Source organism: Saccostrea cucullata, unplaced genomic scaffold, assembly GCF_032062105.1.
Source record: "Saccostrea cucullata isolate Sc308-1 unplaced genomic scaffold, CSIRO_AGI_Scuc_v1 ctg2962, whole genome shotgun sequence".
In the NCBI taxonomy this organism is placed as follows: Eukaryota; Metazoa; Mollusca; class Bivalvia; order Ostreida; family Ostreidae; genus Saccostrea; species Saccostrea cuccullata.
The window spans coordinates 43,893-65,091 of record NW_026937534.1 but is presented as its reverse complement, the minus strand read 5'-3'; the positions used below and the strand labels follow the sequence as shown (position 1 = coordinate 65,091).

The window sequence follows — 21,199 nt, the reverse complement described above, 5'->3', positions numbered from 1 at the left end:
TGATAAAAAATAAAATCAAGGCTTACTTCAGAAAAGTAGGACACTACATATTGGCAATGAAAGTTAAATTATGGTGAAGTCTGCAATGACTATCTTATTACAAAATATCTTTACCAAAATCTCTAAAGAAATATAAGAACCTCCTTTTCTATTAGGACTGCCGTGTCCAATTGCCACACGGACTCAAAGTTACTTTCAAAGTGCAGTGTTTTGAGGTTAAAAAAGGGTTAAATATGTACATAGAGAAAAACGGAGGTTCACCACGGGGAAATAAAGTTTTACTTGCGTGTTCGAATATAGACAATTCATGTAGATGTAGATTTTAATGTAACAGACATGATAACAGATGTAGGGGATGGACCTAGAGTAGTGTGTTTCAATTTCAATGTTATAATTAGTAACACCTGGAGAAAAGTCTACTGTGACATGGCGACAGATCGAGGGATAAACGATGAGTAGCATGTTTTATTATCAGTGTTATACATCGACAACACCTGCAGAGAGGATTACTGTGACAAGACGACAGATTGATGGATGGACGGTAAATATTGTGTTTTATTGCCAATGTTGTACATCAACAACACCTGAAAAGAGGTCTTCTGTGACATGACGACAGATGCAAGGGATGGACGGTGAGTAGTGTGTTTTATTGTCAATGTTATACATCGACAACACCTGGAGAGAGGTCTACTGTGACATGACGACGGATGGAGGAGGATGGACGATAAGTAGTGAGTTTTATTGTCAGTGTTATAATCTACAACACATGGAGAGAGGTCAACTGAGACATGACGACAGATGGAGGAGTGATGACGTGATTTTTTTAATATTAGAATGATTACCAGTGATCAATAAAAAATGTTTTATTAGCCACAAGGGTCATTCAATAAATGTGTATCATAATAAATTTAAAAGAATTCAATTTTATCTTTTCAGATTTTAATAATTCTGTTTAATTCTGTTTTAGAGTTTTTAATCATAGAAACCCCGTGATTTTTGTCATTGAAAAGAAATTCGCGTTTAAAGAATGCGTGGTCAATACATTGAGATGTAACCAGTCAAGAAGACAAAAAGGAGATCGAAAATTGTGCTTTTCTACATAAAACGCCCAGACCTAAAGATACGATTTTTATATGCGAAAAAATTGATCGTTAAGGCTTTGCACTGTGGATTTAAAAAAAAATATTCAAAAGGAAAAAATGAGAGTCAAAATTTAACGGTCAAATCGGTCGATGATTGAAATTCGTAGGAATATCATTCATGTAGATGATTTTAGCCGCATGATATCAAAAAATAATAGATTCACATGGATTTATACAATTTCATACAATTTACCATTGAGTCAAATGCTTATTGATGGAGATAACAAACATTTTTCAATATCAAAGTCCATAAAACAACAAAATAACAACAGAGCAGACATGACCTCCAAAACATCAGATGTTGGATCAGGTGCCATGGAGGAGTGAGCATTCCCTGCTGACAAGTCACACCCGCAGTGTGCTCCTTGTCATGATCGGGAAATAACGGACAAATCCTGCGTCAATTCAATGTATAAATATTGAAGTAACAATTAGTATGAAAAACGTCAGTCAGCATTTGACTTATGATAAATTATAAAATCTGACAAGATCATTGTATCGATGATAGAACATAAGAAATGATGACTTTAAACGAGACTGTTTATATTCTTGTTTCATCAACTTGCTTGTCAATAATTTACCTCGTTTTAGAAATAATTCATACGTAGAGCACGCTCTTGCGTATCGAATCAACTGAGATATTTACACTCCGTATGCAGGTGATGAATGTATATTGTCGCATAAGTAAGGGAAGTTGACGATAGAAAGTGAAAGTCATCACGTTTATCTTATAGCTAGGTTGTTACATTACCATTAACGTCTTTTTCACGTAAAATATTCAAGTATGAAACAGATGTGAAAGACTCTGTGGTATTTTTCATCTCAAGCTCTCCAGGATATAATTTGTATCGACGTAGGAATGGAAATTATCATCAATAAGATGTTGGAGAAAAGAAAGTTTTTTTTTCAATTATTCATAATATCTGGATATTATCAATTGTGAGATATTTTTATTCCAAAAAGCACGAAAATGATCAAAGGAAGATTTCATTATATCAGATATTTCATGGAAGATTATATTCATAAGTGTATTTGAGTTTACCCTAAACATGAATATGCTCAGGTTTTATTTTCTTGGGAAACAAAGACCTTAAAAGTGTATAAAAGGCGACAGTGAATACCTCAAGAAATTGAAACTATCAAGAATATATATTGCAAATTTTTAAATTTTTTAGTAGAAATTTTGCATTATTTGGACAACAAATCAATCAAAATATTATTACGATGGCTTTATGCCTTTCACGCAGCGTTACTAGAAACCATTTTCACAGCAGAGTTCTTATGTAAGTAACGGCATTTGATACGCAATGAATTATTCTGATTTTTAACATAAAACAAACATTGAAAATGAACTTTAACATACCATAAAGGAAGTTTAAACTAAAATTTTTGAAATTCACTGTCATCAGGGTGCAGAGGACAAAATAACTACCCACAGCTTCTCGTCTTTGAATTGGTTTCTAAACCATTTACACATTGACTATAATGTATGTTCAAACAACTCTATATTACTCATTGTTACTCAACGCTTTTATATCACAAATAGGTGCACAAGCATATTTTACTTGAAACTCAAATGACATTTAAGACAAATAAAAAAATTTGGTTAAATTTATTTTGTTAAAGAATTAAAAAAAAGATATTTAGCATATTTTCACAGGTGATTCAGAAAAGGGAAGATGGTGACGTGGATTTTTACAGGACATGGATAAAGTATAAAAAAAGGATTTGGGAATGCCTCGAAAAACTACTGGATAGGTATGATCTTATGATTATATAAAAGAATTGATAAATTTGAATTGTTTTATCAAAGTAGAATTAACATATATTCATGCCAAGTTTACCTGAAAGTTTCAATATTTTCGACAAATATATGTGGAAAACATCGATAAACTAAAAGTATGTTCATAGGACATGAATTCCCCGCCGAGGGTATATTAGTAATACAACATGAAAATTGGTATGAAATTTGTTCAGAATATCTTGAAAAGCGATGCACCCTAACCCTAACCCTAACCTTGAATTGCTTACATCAGCATGTATCAGCATAAGAAGTTAAACCCTAATCCTAACCCACAAAATTCAATTAGGCCCAGGTCAAAGGAAAGGTCAAGGTAAAAAATGTTGATGCAGTTTACATGTAATTGCTTAAATCAACAAGTAACCCAATATGAAGTTCGGCACTAATTTGGGAAAAGTGAGATCAAGGGAAATGATAAGCAAAGATCATAAACCGTTGATACAGTTGAAAACCTCTCAACAGTTTGCATCATCATAAACAATTAAACTGACAAAAACAATTCGATAAAAGTTAGGTCATTGTCAAATGAAAAATCAAGGTCAAAAATGTTGATGCAGTTGAATTGCTTACATCAGTATGTATATATCAGCATATTAAGTTTGACACTAATTAACGAAAGCGAGGTCAATGTCAAAGGAAAGGTCAAGGTCAAAAAAGTTGATGCAGTTGAATAGTTCTCGTCAGTATATGAAGTTTGATGACATATCTTAAATGGTTTCCTTTGAAAATGAGTTAAACATTAATTTAAGAAAAGTGTTGTCAAAGTCAAAGGAAAGGTCACGGTCAAAAAAGTTGATGCAGTCACATAGCGCTCATCAATATTTTACAACATGTAAAGATTGATAACACTACCTTGAATGATATGTTTAAAATTGAGCTAAACACTAATGTAAGAAAAGTGTGGTCAAGGTAAAAAAAAGTCAAGGTCAAAAAATGTAGATGCAGTTTCATAGTTCTCATCAATTTCTACAAGCATGCGAGGTTTGATAAAAATGTCTTTGATAGTTTCTTTGAAACTGATCTTTGAACTGAGTTAAACGCAAAGTGTGACGGAAGGACAGCTAAACAGGACAGAGGGACGTAAGACGGACATGACTAACACTATATGTCCTGGATATATTCATGACGTGGCATAAAAAATAAAGACATCCAACAGCATTCGATCTCAAAAATTCAATAAAATGTACAATTTCTTCAAGCGGGAATAATGAAAGGACACAGGAAATTTCTGAGGTTGGGTCAGGTGTTGAATGGACTGAACATCCCCAGTTGACATGGCTCACCGACCATGATCCTATGTACTAATTTACGAGTGCTCTTGATTCTTTTCTTTACAAAAGTTGATAAACTTCAAATTAAACATTTAACACTGTAAAAATCTGGTTTGGTCGTTTAATTGTGGCCTACTTGTTTTTTTTTAATTATTTGTTTATCTGTTTCCTTTGTTTTTATGACTTCTAGTTTTTTGTTCCGTAGCTAGTGACAGGTCACCCCGAAAATTAAATGAATTAAAATGTTCCTGTCGTTTGTTATTTGTAGTTAAATATTCATTTGTTTTTCTTAATATATATAGGGAATGATGCAATTCACACCTTAACAATGAATAAGAAGCAAGAACTCCGTGTGGATCTCCAGAGACATAACGGAGAACAGGCCTATGCTGTGTATACCACTTTTTACATCGGAGATGAAGACAGTAAATACAGACTGACAGTGTCTGGATACAGTGGAACAGCGAGTGAGTAGTAGAATCCGCCCAGATGTAGTGGGATGAAGATGTCTAAAAGATTTTGACTGTACATACTGAACAGGTATTTTTCCGACACATTGCACAGGAATTTAACTGTCCAAAATAGTACGGGTATTTGATGATACATACTGATAGGTATTTGATGGTACACATTGTACAGGTATTTTACGTTCAAATTGTACAGGTATTTTACGTTCAAATCGTTCAGGTATTTAATGGTACATATTATACCGGTAAATTACGGTCATATTGTACAGTAATTGACGGTACATATTGCACAGGTATCTGAAGGTACATCATGTACAGGTATTGTACAGTACATATTCTTCAGGCATAACACGGTACATAATATACTGGTGCGCTCGTTTGTACATATAAATGAATGTATGTATGTTTAAATTAGTAATATCACTAATTTGGGGAGCCATGTTTGACCCTAACATGCCTCTGTAGTTGGAACTCTTTTGTACAATGAGGTAATTTATATGATTTGCGTTATTCCTATCTTCATGGAGGGCAACCACATGTGCGAAAAAGCCTTCTTACATTGCAAAAATAACCCTAACAAAAAAATACTATAGTTAACAATAGTTTAATAGTTAGCTTTAGTTAACCATAGTTTAGTATAGTTAACTATATTTATAACTTTGACACTTTAATATACTATAGTGATAACTCTAACAATTTGAAAGACTTTGGTGAAAACTTTGATACTTTTAAAAACTTTATCGAAAACGTGGACACTTTTAAAATGTTAATCGAAATTTTTGTTACTTCAAAAAACTTTATTGAAAACTTTGACACTTTGACATATTTTGACTCTGAAAAAAAAAATTATCGAAAACTTTGCCTCTTTGAAAATGTTTATTGAAAACCTTGACACTTTCAAAATCTTTATAAAAAATATTGATATAATTTAGTAAAAACTTTGCCAATTTAAAAAACTTCATCAAAATTTTGACACAAAAACAATATTTAAATCTTTAATACCTTGAAAAACTTTATCGAAAACTTTTATACCTTAAAAATCTTTAACGAAAACTTTGCCACTTTGAAAATGTTTATAAAAAACCTTGACACTTTCAAAAAAAACATGAAAAAACATTGATATAATTTAGTAAAAACTTTGCAACTTTAAAAAAAAAACTTCATCAAAATTTTGATACAAAAACTTTATATAATTCTTGAAAAACTTTATTGGAAACTTTTATACTTTTAAAAAACTTTATCGAAAACTTTGACATTTTGAAAAACTTTATCCAAAACTTTGTTACTTTTGCAAACTTTGACTCTTTAAAAAAAATTATCAAAAACATTGACACTTTGAAAATTTATTGAAAAATTTTACACTTTCACTATCGAGAACTTTGATATAATTTGATGAAAACTTTGCCACTTTAAAAGACTTCATCAACATTTTGACACAAAAACTTTATCTTAATCTTTTTGGAAAACGTTAATACTTTAAAAAAACTTTATGGAAAACTTTGAAACTTTCAAAAGCACTATTCAAAACTTTGATACTTTGACAAACTTTGACTCTTTAGAAATAAATATCGAAAACTTTAACACTTTGAAAAAATTATCAAAAACCTTGCCACTTTCAAAACCTTTATTGAGAACTTTAATTTGGTGAAAACTTTGCCTCTTTAAAAACTTCATAAAAAATTTTGACACAAAATCTTTGTCTAATTGCTTTAACACTTTATAAAAACTTTAACGAAAACTTTTTCACTTTGAAAATGTTTATAAAAAACCTTGACACTTTCAAAAACTTTATAAAAACATTGATATAAAGGGTGTTAAGAAAGTTCGTTCCACATTTTTGTTTTATTTTCCAAAAGAAATACGATTAGAAGATATTTACAATTTGTGATATTTCATATTTACAGAGTCTATTCTTGCTACTGATAAGTTTTTAACTGTCTTTTGTTGATTCAATATGGAGAGGGCAGGCATTAAAACAGATGATGTTTGTTCAGAAAAATTAGGAATGACGCATATTTGTGACATATATTAAGCACACAGGTCAAAACATCCTTTCAAATACTGGGCAAAAATTATCAGATCTGTAAAAAAAAATTCAAAATGACAAACCTATTCTTTTGAACAGACCTATCGTTCTTATACCTATGCTTATCAGTTTGTCTGATGCAAGATAAGCTATGAAGAAACAAAAGTAACTTATCCTTTATTTTCACTCAAAATGACCAGCATTTCTATCAATTAGGTGCTTTAAAGATGTTATATATATTTTCATATGGAAGAAAATTTCTACAAGTTCCTGCTAGAAATGAATTGCTATAAATCTAAAACACACTCTTGTGATTTTGTCAGACTTGAAAATTTATCTCTTTATATAAGCACTACTTTGATATTTTTGAATATATATACGTCCTGGAACGAACTTTCTTAACACCCCTTAATTTAGTAAAAACTTTGCAACTTTAAAAAAAAACTTCATCAAAATTTTGATACAAAAACTTTATCTAAATCTTGAAAAACTTTATCGGAAACTTTTATACTTTTAAAAATACTTTATCGAAACTTTGACATTTTGAAAAACTTTATCCAAAACTTTGTTACTTTTACAAACTTTGACTCTTTAAAAAAATATCAAAAACATTGACACTTTGAAAATTTATTGAAATTTTTTACACTTTCACTATCGAGAACTTTGATATAATTTGATGAAAACTTTGCCACTTTAAAAGACTTCATCAACATTTTGACACAAAAACTTTATCTTAATCTTTTTGGAAAACGTTAATACTTTTAAAAAAACTTTATGGAAAACTTTGAAACTTTCAAAATCACTATTCAAAACTTTGATACTTTGACAAACTTTGACTCTTTAGAAATAAATATCGAAAACTTTGAAAAATTTATCAAAAACCTTGCCACTTTCAAAACCTTTATTGAGAACTTTAATTTGGTGAAAACATTGCCTCTTTAAAAAACTTCATCAAAAACTTTGACACAAAATCTTTGTCTAATTGCTTTAACACTTTGAAAAAACTTTATCAAAAACTCTGACACTTTCAAAAACTTTATCGAAAACTTCGACACTTTCAAAATCTTTGGCAAAAACTTTGACACTTTGAGAAACTTTGAGGAAAATTTTGACACTTTGAAAAACTTTGGCGAAATCTTTTACACATTGAAAAACTTTAGCGAAAACTTTGACACTTTGATTTACTACTGTGAGTATAGTTAATTTTTGTTTTTATTTTGTTAGGGAAGGCACAAGGAGGTAAATAATTAAGGGTGCCAGCTTATAAATCGTCAAATCACGCAATATATTTATTCTCTGATATAGACTGTAAGTCCAAACGTAAATAACACAAAACACATTAGAAGCAGAGCTAACAAGGGCCTCCGAAATACAAGTGTTAGGACCAGTCGACAGGGAGGAGTGACCATTTCTTGCATACGGGTCAAAACCTGCCGTGTGGTCCTTGTCATTATCGGAAATAAACAGGAAAATTATTGTACTGACCATAAAACATTCGAAATGATTACTTTAACTAAAATACTAGTATCTTATGACAAATATTTTCTGAAATTTTACTAATTTTTGAGCAATTATTTACACCCTAATCATAGTCGCTCATCTGGCGTAGTGGTTGGAGCGGCTACTCTAGAATCGCAAAGTAAGGTGTTGGTCCTTACGCCGCAGGTTCGAGTCCTACTGTGGGACATGGAGACCGGTCCTTTGGATAATAGCGTATACACCGAAACCTCGTTTCCTCGGTAGGTGCTTGCACGAAAAAGACCCCTTTCTGCTTATGTGCCAAGAATAAACAGTTCTCCACTTGGAAATGGTGGTGTCTCCATATAATGAAACATTCTCGAGAGGGACGTTAAACAACATACAATAAATCTTTAAAAAAAAAATTGTTTGATATTTCATTGTGGGCTGTGCTCATGTTTTAATTCTTTGCTGAAAGCAGTGAAATACGTATGTTCTGTAAAAAATTCAAGAACATTGCATTTCCTTGCATCTTTCTTTAACAATATATAGATTATGAATAAGAAAAGTCGTTATAGAGAATGAAAGCACTAGATCTCTACCATATCTTATATTCGAAAAAGGAAGGATTTTTTATTTTAATCGATATAAGAACAGGGCTCTTTTATTCATAAAGTGAACTTACTTCTTTCTTGTTTTTCTCTCTATGTTAAGATCGTAGAGTAAACTTGACAATATATATATACAATGGATGCTAGAAAAGTTCGCAGACACATTGATTTACGGAAAATCTATTATGTACTTTGAAGTATTATTATTAGAGAAAACCACACATATATAAATTTCGTAAAGTTTAATGGCGAATAATGGCAATGGCAGCACTACAATTTTCAGTTATTTAAGCAAGTACATTTAGTTACTGGTTACGATCGTAACCAAGGTTACCGACCCAAATACATTGGGCGATTTTGGCAACCCAAATGGCAATTGGCAAATACATGTAAATGAAAATTCACAAGAAATTGTCAAATATAGAAATGAATATGAAATAGGCAAATATACAAATGAATCTGTTAAACAACCTACTGGCAAATACACCATGTAATACATTGCAAATGTTTCATCCAGTCTGACACAAATAAGCAAATTGAAATTTCACACATATTGAAAATAATTATGTACAGTTGTAGCGAGCCCTGGGAACAGATGCTCACTAAATATAACCCTATTTAAGTTCAGCTAAAGATTGCGCCAATGGACACTATGTGTCCACCGCCACTATGGCGGTAGCTGAACGCTAATAACTAAAACGCCCCCAACCATCCCCAATCCCTTTCTTAAGAACGGCAGTGCACATAAATTGCATACTAAGACAATTAAATGAGTATAAAACAAACACATTAGTTACATCAGTGCATTTGTCCATTTAAATATGATTTACATTATTTAGTGAAATCAAATGCCATGGCCATTTTAAGCAGGAAAAACACCCACCCCTTACATTATAAAATTGTGCAAAGCTTTCTTCAAAGTTTCAACAAATATCTTATTGCCTTGCTCTGACAAGTGCACCCCATCCTCTTTAAGCAAAGTGTGACCAACTGAAGTGAACTCTGGGTAACGAATATATCCCCCTTGATGTGCCAGAAGTTTCATTGCAACAAAGCTATTAACTCGAACCCTTGCTTTATTTAGAGCCCTGTTGTCCCTAGCATTACGCCAAATCGATCTAGGTAATATCTGAGACCAAATAATTTTAGTGTTCGGTAACAGAACCGAAATTGAATCTAAAGAATCATTTATGCTGTAACGCAAAGCACATGATGGAATTTGACCTATGTCGTTGCCCCCACAATGTAAAACCAAATATTGAGGGGGGTCTTCATACCTTAACATTAATTTGATTTTAGCAGGAGATGACGCCATCTCATGCCGCCTTTTCCCTGCCACCAGATATTAGCCTTCAATGTGGATAACCCAAGGTTGGACCCCCCATTTTGTCTAGCATAACCAAAAGCATGCCATATTATTGACGATCCAACAATCCATATTCTTACTTCCTCTGAAATATATGTAAACAAAATTGAATATATATGTAAAATAACATTTACCAGACTGGTATTAGAAAACCTATCCAGCTATTTGGCTTGAGGTGCTAAAAGTAATACAACCGATTGAATATTTAGCCATCAATCAAATTTGAGGTTGGTATTCTTATATATCTCTCGTAAGCTTTCGATCCCCAACGACCCAATTCTTGAATTTGATCATCTGACATGCCGTTAATAGAAGCTGTTGTGGCACCACCTATCCTAAAGGAATGTGACTTGTACTTATCATTGTCTACCCCAATGCATGACAAAGACTTTTTCAAAATGGCATTGAATTGATGGCGTGTTAATGGTGACTTGTCGAAGTGACAGAAAAAGGGGCCTTTAGTCACGGGACGTTGAACTGAATATTGTTTTAGTAGCTTGACTGGACATATCTTTCCCTCAACTGCAGGTAGAACCAAAACAACCCCTTTTCCAAACTGGTCAGTTTTAGAATGAGACAAATGAATTTTAACATCTGAATTGTCCCGGGAGAATTGGATGCTTGTGGCATCCAAGGCATGAGAACTACTACTTTTCTTACTATCTAAGACCAACTCCCCAACCCTAAATAGACCAAAAAATGAGCATGAAAAAACTGCTGAAAACAATGTAGTTTCATAGGATGATTTACAAACAATTGGGAGTACATTCAATATTTTCCCCCAACAAATCTGGTGTAATTGGCAATCTAGCATCTACTGAACTTTGCAGTCTTGACATGCCTACCACCATCTTCTTGATAACAAAGTTTTGGGTGGGGTCTCGGTTACCATTAAGTTTATATTTAAAGCTTATACCTGACAGATAGGTCCTTACAGTAGCAGAAGACAGACCCTTTAATGAACAACTAGCTACGAATTCTATAATCTGTTTTTCATCAGGAGGCCAAATCGGATGTAACCCACAAGATAACCTGAAACGATCAAATTCAACTAAACCTGTCTGATAAGCAAGTCTTGTATTTGCTGAAATGGAACTCTGTACTAATCTGTCAAATTCAGTCTGGAGATGATGGTTTGAAAGGACTCTGGAATTGATGTTGGCTCCAAGTCCGCTAGGGGTGCAAGTGACCGAAAACGCTGAAACTGACAACGAGATAGAGCATCAGCAACCTCATTATGAACACCTAAAATGTGACAAGCCTTAAACTGTATATTGTTTAACATGGAATGAAGTACCAGGGGACGAATTAAGCACATAACGCGCTTAGACCTAGAAGATTTTTGGTTCAAAATTGTTACTAATGCCTCGTTGTCCACATGGAAAACTATTTTTATGCTGAATAACTGACTTTCCCAAGCATGAAATGACAAAACACTTGGAACAAGTTCAAGAAATGTGATGTCCCTGATTACTTCAGTACCAGCCCACTCACTTGGCCACTTAAAAAGCAACCAATGATTCTTAAAGAAAGTACCACAACCTAGTTCTGAATTCCCTGCACTGTCAGTAAATAATTCGAGTTGATCATCATCTACCCAGTCAATTTGTGGAAAGTAACAGCAGCCATTGAACAAATCTAAAAATGTAAGCCACACACCCAAGTCCTCCTTAACTGCCAAAGAAACCCTGATAAAGTGATGTGGTTTACAGACCCCTTGCATGATGTCATAAATACGCCTAGTGAAAGCCCGGCCTGACGGAATGGCACGCAAACAAAAATTCAACAAACCTGCAAGAGCCTGAAATTCCTTTAGAGTAGCCTTCTTTCTTGACATAAAACTCTTGATCAAATCCTTTAAACTATTTAACTTATCAACTGGGATTCTTATCATCATTTCAACTGAATCTAACTCAAAACCCAAAAAGGTCAGGGAAGTTGAAGGCCATACTGTTTTATCATCAGCTAAGGGGACACCTAACTGCTCGCAGAGCTCCACAAACAATGACATAAGTTCATCACATGCATTGCTACCTGCCCTACCTGCAAACAAAAAGTCATCCAAGTAGTGCACTACAGATTTCTGACCCGACTGTTGCTTCAATATCCATTCCAAGCCTGATGAAAATTTCTCAAAAAGACTACAAGACACTGAACATCCGATAGGCAGGCATTTGTCAAAGAAAAACATATCATTTATTTTAAAACCTAAAAGCTCAAAATCTGACGGGTGAACAGGAAGCAACCTAAATGCAGACTTTAGGTCCATTTTACCCATCAAGGCCCCCTTACCCAAAGAACTTAGTAACCTAACAGCATCATCTAATGAGGAATAATTCACTGAGGAGAAAGATGGATCAATAAATGAGTTAACACTTGAGTTTTCAGGATAAGATAAATGATGTATCAACCTAAATGAGCCATCCTTTTTCGGTAATAAACCTACAGGTGAAAGCCTTAGATTGGGAAAGGGTCTTGAATGGAATGGGCCTGCAACTCTTCCAGCATTAATTTCTTTAAATACTTTTTCCAGAATTTCAAGCTCATTATCTCTAGCTGACTTTAAATTAGAACAATTAGTAGCTACCCTTGGACCATTGTAATTAAGTTTAAAACCTTCAAAAAAACCCTTTAACAAAATTTCTGAACTCTTCCTATCATAATCAGAGTTTTGTAAATAAGCTTCAAGAACTTCCACTTTAATTGGGGAAAAACCTAGGCCCTGTAAATTGTAGTACACCGGGGAATCGTGCTCTAGGCTGGGGTGGTCTTGATGAAGGTCCCTGGCTCCTGTATTGTAATGGGTATCTTTGACCTGAAAAATCTCTAGAAGCATATTGATTTTTAGCAGACGGGCCTGTACACATCACTGATGGATGAGGGCCGCTACAGCTCAAACATTTATGTAAATAATGGCAATGCTGTTTTACACAAACCCCATGATTGTTATAGTCATTGCATTTAAGAATACGCCCCCCTACTGAAGGTTTTTGCACAGGACCGGTAAACGATGGTACCATGTACATTAGCCAAAGCTCCTGATCAACTATTCACCATGAAGCACTTGGATTTTTAGCAATTATCATTCGAAATTGCTCATCATAAAATTTCCACCCTATACCAGTGCATCTGCTAGCCCCTAGACGAACAGTGTGGATGTACTTAAGCAAGCCAAAAATTTTTGTAGGGTGTACTGTGGCATATATTGATGAAAAAATCAAGAATGCATCTGTCCACTGCTGAACATTTGTAATTTTAATAGTAGCCCGTTTCGGTTCAATCACTACTTGACCATTAGAGACCGTTAGTGTTTGCTTACCATCCATCGGGACCGGATTGGATAGAAGCTGACCTAAATCAATGTATTCACCCTTAACATTTTTTTGTTTGATCGATTCTGTAACATTTGCCCCCAAACTACCGTATATGCTATCGATCTCATTACCTGTTGTATCTAAATTGACCTCTGGCTCAGGTTCCTTGCTGGAACTAATGTCAGCCATGCTTGAAGTAGTAATAATATCTGTACAGGGCGTGTTTTCCTCTATTGGGGTCACCGATTCCCTTTTTCTTTTGGGTCCACTTGTAGTCGATGCTGGCACTGGGTTGGCAGCGGATTTCCGCTTCGCGGGCTTGGCAGCCGGTTTACCTCTAGGCATTTTCTGAAACTACCGACTTTAGAGTAAGAAATAATTATAGAAATCATAAAATTATTAATATTATATGTTTATTTATTTCATTTATCTATTTACTATTATTTATTGCTCAAATATTGTCTCAGCTTTACAACTTTCCTGTTTTATATTACGCATGTGGTTTTTTTCAAAATCGAAAAACATCCGAAGAATCATACACATATTGGTGCATATACACACGAAAATAAAAATTGTTAAGAATATTCTCCTTAAATTTCACCGAAAACATGAAAATTTTTTAACACAGTATTAAAAATAAACAAATTTACAACTTGAGATGCAGGATATTTCTGCTTTCTTTGGTTCTCTAACGGAAAAGGAAGTCGCAAGGGGTAGACTAAAAACTCGAAAGATGATAGAACGGGGAAACACTAATAACCCAAATAACCCCAAATATGGGCCTCTCTAATAACGCGATTTAATTTTCAGCAATTAAATCGAATTATGTCTGAATAAATTCCTACCTGTTGTTTATTAGTATGTAAAAAATCAAGGTCCATGTGCTAATATGAAGAAAACGAATTACAGCGATTTTTAAAAGGCGGTCATAGGATTCACAAAGCAACTACTTGACTTTAATGTCTTTTGTGCTGTTTCGGATATTATTGAGATCTTAAAATTATTTAATGTCCATGCAGCTTATCGATCAGGTATAGAAACTATGCAAAATCATATAGTCGCAACGTTCATCCGGCTAGGGCTTGGGGAAACAAAGTATCGATGGAGTTAATCATTCAAAATGGTAATCCTTTTATTCTTTAAAAGCATATACCATTTAAAAACTTTCTTGTACCTGTAGGCAATTTTCAGCAGCATCTTGAAACAATCTAGTATCTTGTGTGCACACATAAGGTTAATAGAGCACTGCTCCATGATGTTCAATGATGTTCCGATTCTAGGCTTTGTTTTTATGCGGTGATCATGTATTAACGGCTATAAAACAGTTATGTACCCTCCAATGTAATTCAAAACTTCTACAATTGACATTTCATAAATACTTATGTTACAGGTAAAATAACATAATTTTTCTGTGCTGCAGTTGTGCAATTTTTAAGCTTTAGAAAGAGACTGTGTAATGTGAAAGTGCGAAAAAGCAGCATGCTCCGAGAAACACGTTTTATCAAAACAAAATAGCTGTTGTAAGGGTCAACAAGGTACACCAAATTTTTGTATATTTATTAGAAAATAGGTAAAGATTTTATCTGGAAAGTTTTACTAGTTTCATGGAAATAGCGCGCTAACAATATAACTTGTCCGCGAACTTTTCTAACACCCCTCGTACGCATGTATTTTCAATTTCAGCGATATATTTTTTTTAGCAATTCTACCCGCTATATGATGAGCCAAGAGTTGGATGTACGAGGGTTGTCCCAAAATTTTGTAGACTGAGCTCATATCTTTTAAAGAAATTAATGTATCTTAATAAAATTTTCAGGGTGGATAAAGCGTGTCCTTGGCAGATAAATTACAAAGTTTTATGATGTTTACTTGAAAACTTTTCAAGTAATAACATTTAAAGTGATATCGTTCTCTAACACCCGGAGCAATCTGCAACGTAAAAAAATACAAATGTCAACAGTTCAAATTTTTAGAGAAAATATTTCAATTACCAGAATCTAATTCTTAAATTAAAAGAAACGGTTATAGTTATAAATGTGAAATATCTTAATTACTATGATATGATCAAACATTAAAATATGTAAACAAAGTATATGCATGTACAGGTATGAAATAATAATGATTTGAAAACGCTACATTTCTACGGGCTTTTCGTCTGTTTTCTCTAAGGGAGTACCACAATGCAACTCTTGCCCATTTCTTAGCCCCGTCTTTTATTTTAGCTACTGTTATTTACATATACATAGGGAAACCGTTTTAATCATTTTAAATACTCAGGATGAGAACAAGTTTCCTAGTCTACCAAACACTTATGACTGGTACATTTTTGTAAGAGTGAATTCGGGATCAAAACACTTGATCATAGTCCAGTGCGCCGCCTGTGCCAACGAATCCGCCATTTTTCAGAAAGTCGGATTTTAACCTCATATATATAAAACGTTATAAAAATCATATTTATCAAAGCATAAACTCCAAAATTTGGGGAAATGTAGTCAATAGAACAGTATTAAGAATTTTCATTTCCATTAAAAAAATACGGGTTAGTAATTAAGTTTCCGTAGGATTTTAAATATAAAATACCAAATTTTAATTTCAACTCTTGGGTATTGCGCCGCCTACCTACACCAGACAATGGAATGCGTCTTTTAAATTGGAATAATTTGTGTAGTTACTCCATATGTGCATAAATTTATTAGATAGTGTTGGTTTAATCTATATACGAAGTTTCATTAATGTATGACATGGGGTTCCTACAAAACAACGCTTGTCTACGGAATTTTGGGACAACCCTCGTATCTTTGTTTTTTAATCCGGACTTCTATGTCAAAATGTTAGATACTTTTCAACTGTTCATGTTCTCTCCTTATAACAAACTTTGCAATGACTAAGTAGTGGTATAGTTTTTGTATGGCACATGATTTACATACGCGTCATTTTTTCAACAAATTACCTCGTCCGAGTAATTGTTTGACAAATTATAAATTGGTTTTCATTTAAATCTGATGAATAATTTCATCGCAATTATTTGTTCCGTGATTCAAGAAACACCCTAGAGCCTTGACGGTCCTCATCAGTATACATGTATATTCGAGAGATGTTTTCTTTTATTTTCATTTGAATATCATCAATATTCAAAAAGGTCTCAAGAGTGATCATTACATGGTAGAACATTTTTTTTTGAATATTTTCGAGATACCCTGTGACAGGTAACAATTAAGATTGGAATCAAATTTACCAGTAAAGATCAGGATAATGGTAAGAATCAGTATACTCTGTTGCAGATGACAGCATGAATTATCACAATGGTGCAATATTCAGTACTATGGACCAGGATAATGACACCAATATGAAGAAAAGCTGTGCTGTAATGCGGCATGGAGCATGGTGGTACCGCAACTGTCTCAATTCAAATCTTAATGGAGAGTACGCCCCGTCTGTTGTGTTCGCTTGGAAATACCCAGTATGGGAACTCTGGACGGGCTCTGAAGCATTGAAAGAGACTGTAATGATGATTAGACACAAAATCTAGAGTAAATGTATATATATGTTTATGTGTATCCTGGAATTTTTTAATGAAATTATGAATATTGACTGTTCCTAATTACACATGTACCATAGCGCTTGAGGGCGTGGTTTCACCAGTGTCAAAGGGTAACCATCTTTTTTCCCTTAATACGCAAACAAAATTTCCTATTCGCGTGGTTATGACATGAAGGAGCATAGCTCCTGAGTTGTATTAAAGACCAAAGCTGAAGGATAAATGCACAGTATCAATAATATTATAAGGGGAAGTAACGTGCACAATCCCTTGTCTAGTCAGATTAAATATATATCAAAGTCTTTCAAGTGTAAGAATTTTGAATGAAAGTTTGCCATTGAACAACATACAATTAATACGACATGCTCATTTCAATTTATCATACAAGGACATTTAAAAATGTTTGAATAAAAAAAAATCAATTTATCATTAATGATTATAAGGTATGGTTTATAGTGGCACAAGGACCTTTTGTTTTATAATAATTTTAAGTATTTTTTATAAAAAATGTGAGATATTGCTTCATGTATGTGCTAAATTGTATATTGTTTACAATTAATTTATTTTGGATGTAAATGCACCATAATCATAGCACATGATTTTAAAATATTTATTATGCTTAAGAGGCTTTAATAATGGCTTATTTTTACTCGGATTTGATTAACCAAACTTGCACCTACCGATTATGTTTTAACAACATCTCCAATTTTCGATAAACTTTTTACATTTTTTTTTCTCTTAGTTTCTACTTAAATGTTGTAAAGTAATCCAATTAAACTGATAACAGTTGTTTATAATTACCAGTGATTGACCTCTATTCAGTATTGGCGTATTCTCTTGCTTACATCTTTTTTTTATGTTCTTTTAGTTTTTACTCTACTTTTTATGTACTTTCACATGTGTTTCATTCGTCTGATTGACTGCTTCACTACTCATCTTGTCATCTGTGATTATGCTACCTTATTGTTCATTATCATTGTCCATTATTTACCCTATGATGGTGAACTATTGTCTTACTCTATCGATCTCTTCAATGCACCATGTTGTTACACTTTCGTATTAACATATTTAGCTGCGTGGATTTCTTTTGAAGGCGCCTAGTTTCGAATCTTGGGTATTAGAACAGAACTATAACGTCCTAAATATCTTCATCTAATATGTTTTACGGTGTGACCATTAATTATTGTGCTTTTTATAATAAAATATTAAATATGTCTATGTTATCTTTTCATTTGTTTAACCTTGTCGCTGAAATGTGAGGGAAGTATTATTAGTATTTATTTGTCAATTTATTTTAAGGTGAAATGCCACACCAACTTTTTATTTTATAAATGTTTGAGTCATCTTTTTTAAACAATACCTGATATTACCTCTTAATTATTGTTGTCTTTTGTATTTTTTCAAAGAAAAAAAAATTATATACAAATAGGCTGTTTTCGAGTAAAATTGTTTTGCGTAAATGAATGCATCATATGAATATTCTAATAAAACATGTGAAGAAAGGCTGGTTAGACTTTTAAAATATTTTTTATTAAAAATTATTTATGAAAATAAAACATATTATTTGTGAGTATTTTTTTAAACCTATGGTTAAAAACACCGTAAAACTAGTCACAAATGAGGAAAATATGTTTGTCAATTATATTTTAAAAAGAAATTGAAACGAAATTGTATTGAATGCCATATACGACAGCCAACTGCTAACTGCCTACTGCCTACTTCTGACTGCTTACAAAAATAAAATTTATGCAAATATGCGTGCAGTTGGCAGTGAGAAGCTGACAGTTGGCAGTAAGCAGTCAGCAGTTGGCAGTAAGCAGTTGGCTGTCGTATATGGCATTCCATAAAATTTAGCTATTTTTTTCAATTTCTTTTATAAATATGATTAACGAACATGTTCTCTCCACTTGTGACTGGTTTTAAGATTTTAACCACTAGTTTAAAAAAAATCACAAATGTTTTATTTTCTTAATTTTTTTTTATTTTAAAACATTTAATATCTATACGGCTTTTCTTTACACATTTTATTAGGTTTTCATGTGATGCATTCATTTAAAGCAAAATTGTTACAAGAAAACAACTAATTCGTATGTAATTTTTTTTTTATTTTCTTTGTAAAAAAAATACCCCAAAAAATCATATAAAATAATTGAGCGCTAATGTCGGCCTTTCAATGTTGAAAACATTGTTTAAAAAGGTTGACTCAAAGATCTATAGAATAAGAAATTGGTGTGGCATTTCTTCTTAACAGCTTAACACATTAATATAATACCATTTCTGTTACATTAAACCAAGGGAAATCAGCTTAGTTTAGGGAGGAGTCGATGCCTATATATCTCATGGAGCTTGGGTGCAGCTATATTAAGTAAAATCAGTGCATCAGTAACACCTTGATCCTTTACAAGTGTATATTAAAGAGTCATATGTCTTACGACATGCAATTCCTAGTTTTTAATTAATTATGAGGATTTGTTTTGATGTTCAACTTTTGATAAAGGAGATGGGGGAACAAGGCGAGCAGAATGCCTATAGCTTCATGTATTTAGAAATCATATTTAATATGTGAATTGAGTATTTAAATCAACTTATCATTATTGAATTTTATGAAACTATGAGAAAAAAAAAACTTTTCTGAGAAAAAAATATCTCGAAAAATATATATTTATATTTTTTTAAATAAAAATATAGGTGGTTTTCAAGGGATTCGAACCCTAGCAATAAACATCTAAAGTACATGTATCAGATTGCCTTGACACCGCGCTAACCACAATTCTGCATGGCTCATGATGATTCCGGACATTTAAATCATATTTTTGAATTGACCCTTGACTTAATAGATTTTAATAATTTCTCGGAAAGATGCGAATGTTGTATCATAAAAGTATAATTTTAAAGCATAATGGGTCTTTACCCCATGTTTTTGTAAACCGAAAACAAAACATCTTTTATTGCAAACTTTTAGGATCATCTTTCAAAGAAATGGAGTTAAAACCTACTCATATTTAAAAAAAATTGTTAAAGTATAAGAAAATTGTCGTTTTTCTCCTTTTTAGTGTGTGTATGATTTTTTCACCGGCAAATGATTACAGTTTTTATGAGATTTGTGTAAATTGTAGAGATATTAAATTATGTATACTTTAATATGAGAGGAAATATCAAAATGAAATTTGGATAGAATTATTTGGATTTTTGAGAATCCACATTTAATTAACAGCGTTTTTCTGACATCATGTAGTACAAATATTTAAAGGTATCTCATTAACATCGGCTAATAGAGGACAAGATACGGTAACAGCCGAATCGGGCCCTTTATTTGATGTAAAAAATCAAAACACTGGTAAAATTCCGATAGTTTGTAGCTAAGAAGTTAAATGATGATTTCTATAAAACAAGTAGTAAATTAGATTGAAAGCTTACATGAAGACATTAGAGGGTGCAGAGGTAGGTCGACATTTTGAAGAATTTAGTCAATTGTGGTGGAATTTCATCATATTTGAGATACTTTTCTCTTCGGAAAACATAAAGCACAAGCTCTGCCTATCTGAGACTTTTACATAAAAAATGCAAATGATACTAGTGTATAAAATATATTAATTTGGTTGATAGGCAAGCATTTGCTCTATGATTTCCGAAACAAGATGTGCTGTAAAATCGATGAAAAATTGCACTAAATGAGAAATTTCGAAGATTGACCTATTTCCTGACTTCACTGTGACCACTGTATATTCTAAATCTTAGAACCAATAGTCATTTTGTGGCAGTGCTGACAACAGGATTATTCTCAAAGACACACGAAATCGGGGGCCAAATACTGGTTTTACCCTATCTTGTAGTTTGTTAAGGGAAAGGCTTCTTAAAACATTTGCTAGCCCTCGCAATATATCGGGGTATCTCTGTTTATGAGGATTTTAAAAAATGGAATGTTTTTATATTCTTTCCTTGTAATAAACTAAACTATGAGAGATATGGTGATAAAAACAATATTCAATCTCGAACGTTTATAAAAAAAATCAAATTAAGAACAGAGCAAACATGGACCTCTAAAACATACGAGGTGGAATCAGGTCCCATGGATGAGTAAATATAGGGTAACTATATCCTTTATATTGATCAATGTCAAAGCACTTTCATGTATAAACAGTTTTTCCTGTAAGTATAAAATATTGACTGCTCAAATGATTTGAAAAAATGAACTTTTATTGAAG

The 21,199-nt window shown here is 32.7% G+C and overlaps 1 pseudogene; it reads left to right on the top strand.

Annotated features, from left to right (window-relative positions):
* LOC134248340 (ryncolin-2-like) overlaps positions 1-21,199 on the top strand; it is a 45,219-nt pseudogene that overhangs the window by 920 nt on the left and 23,100 nt on the right.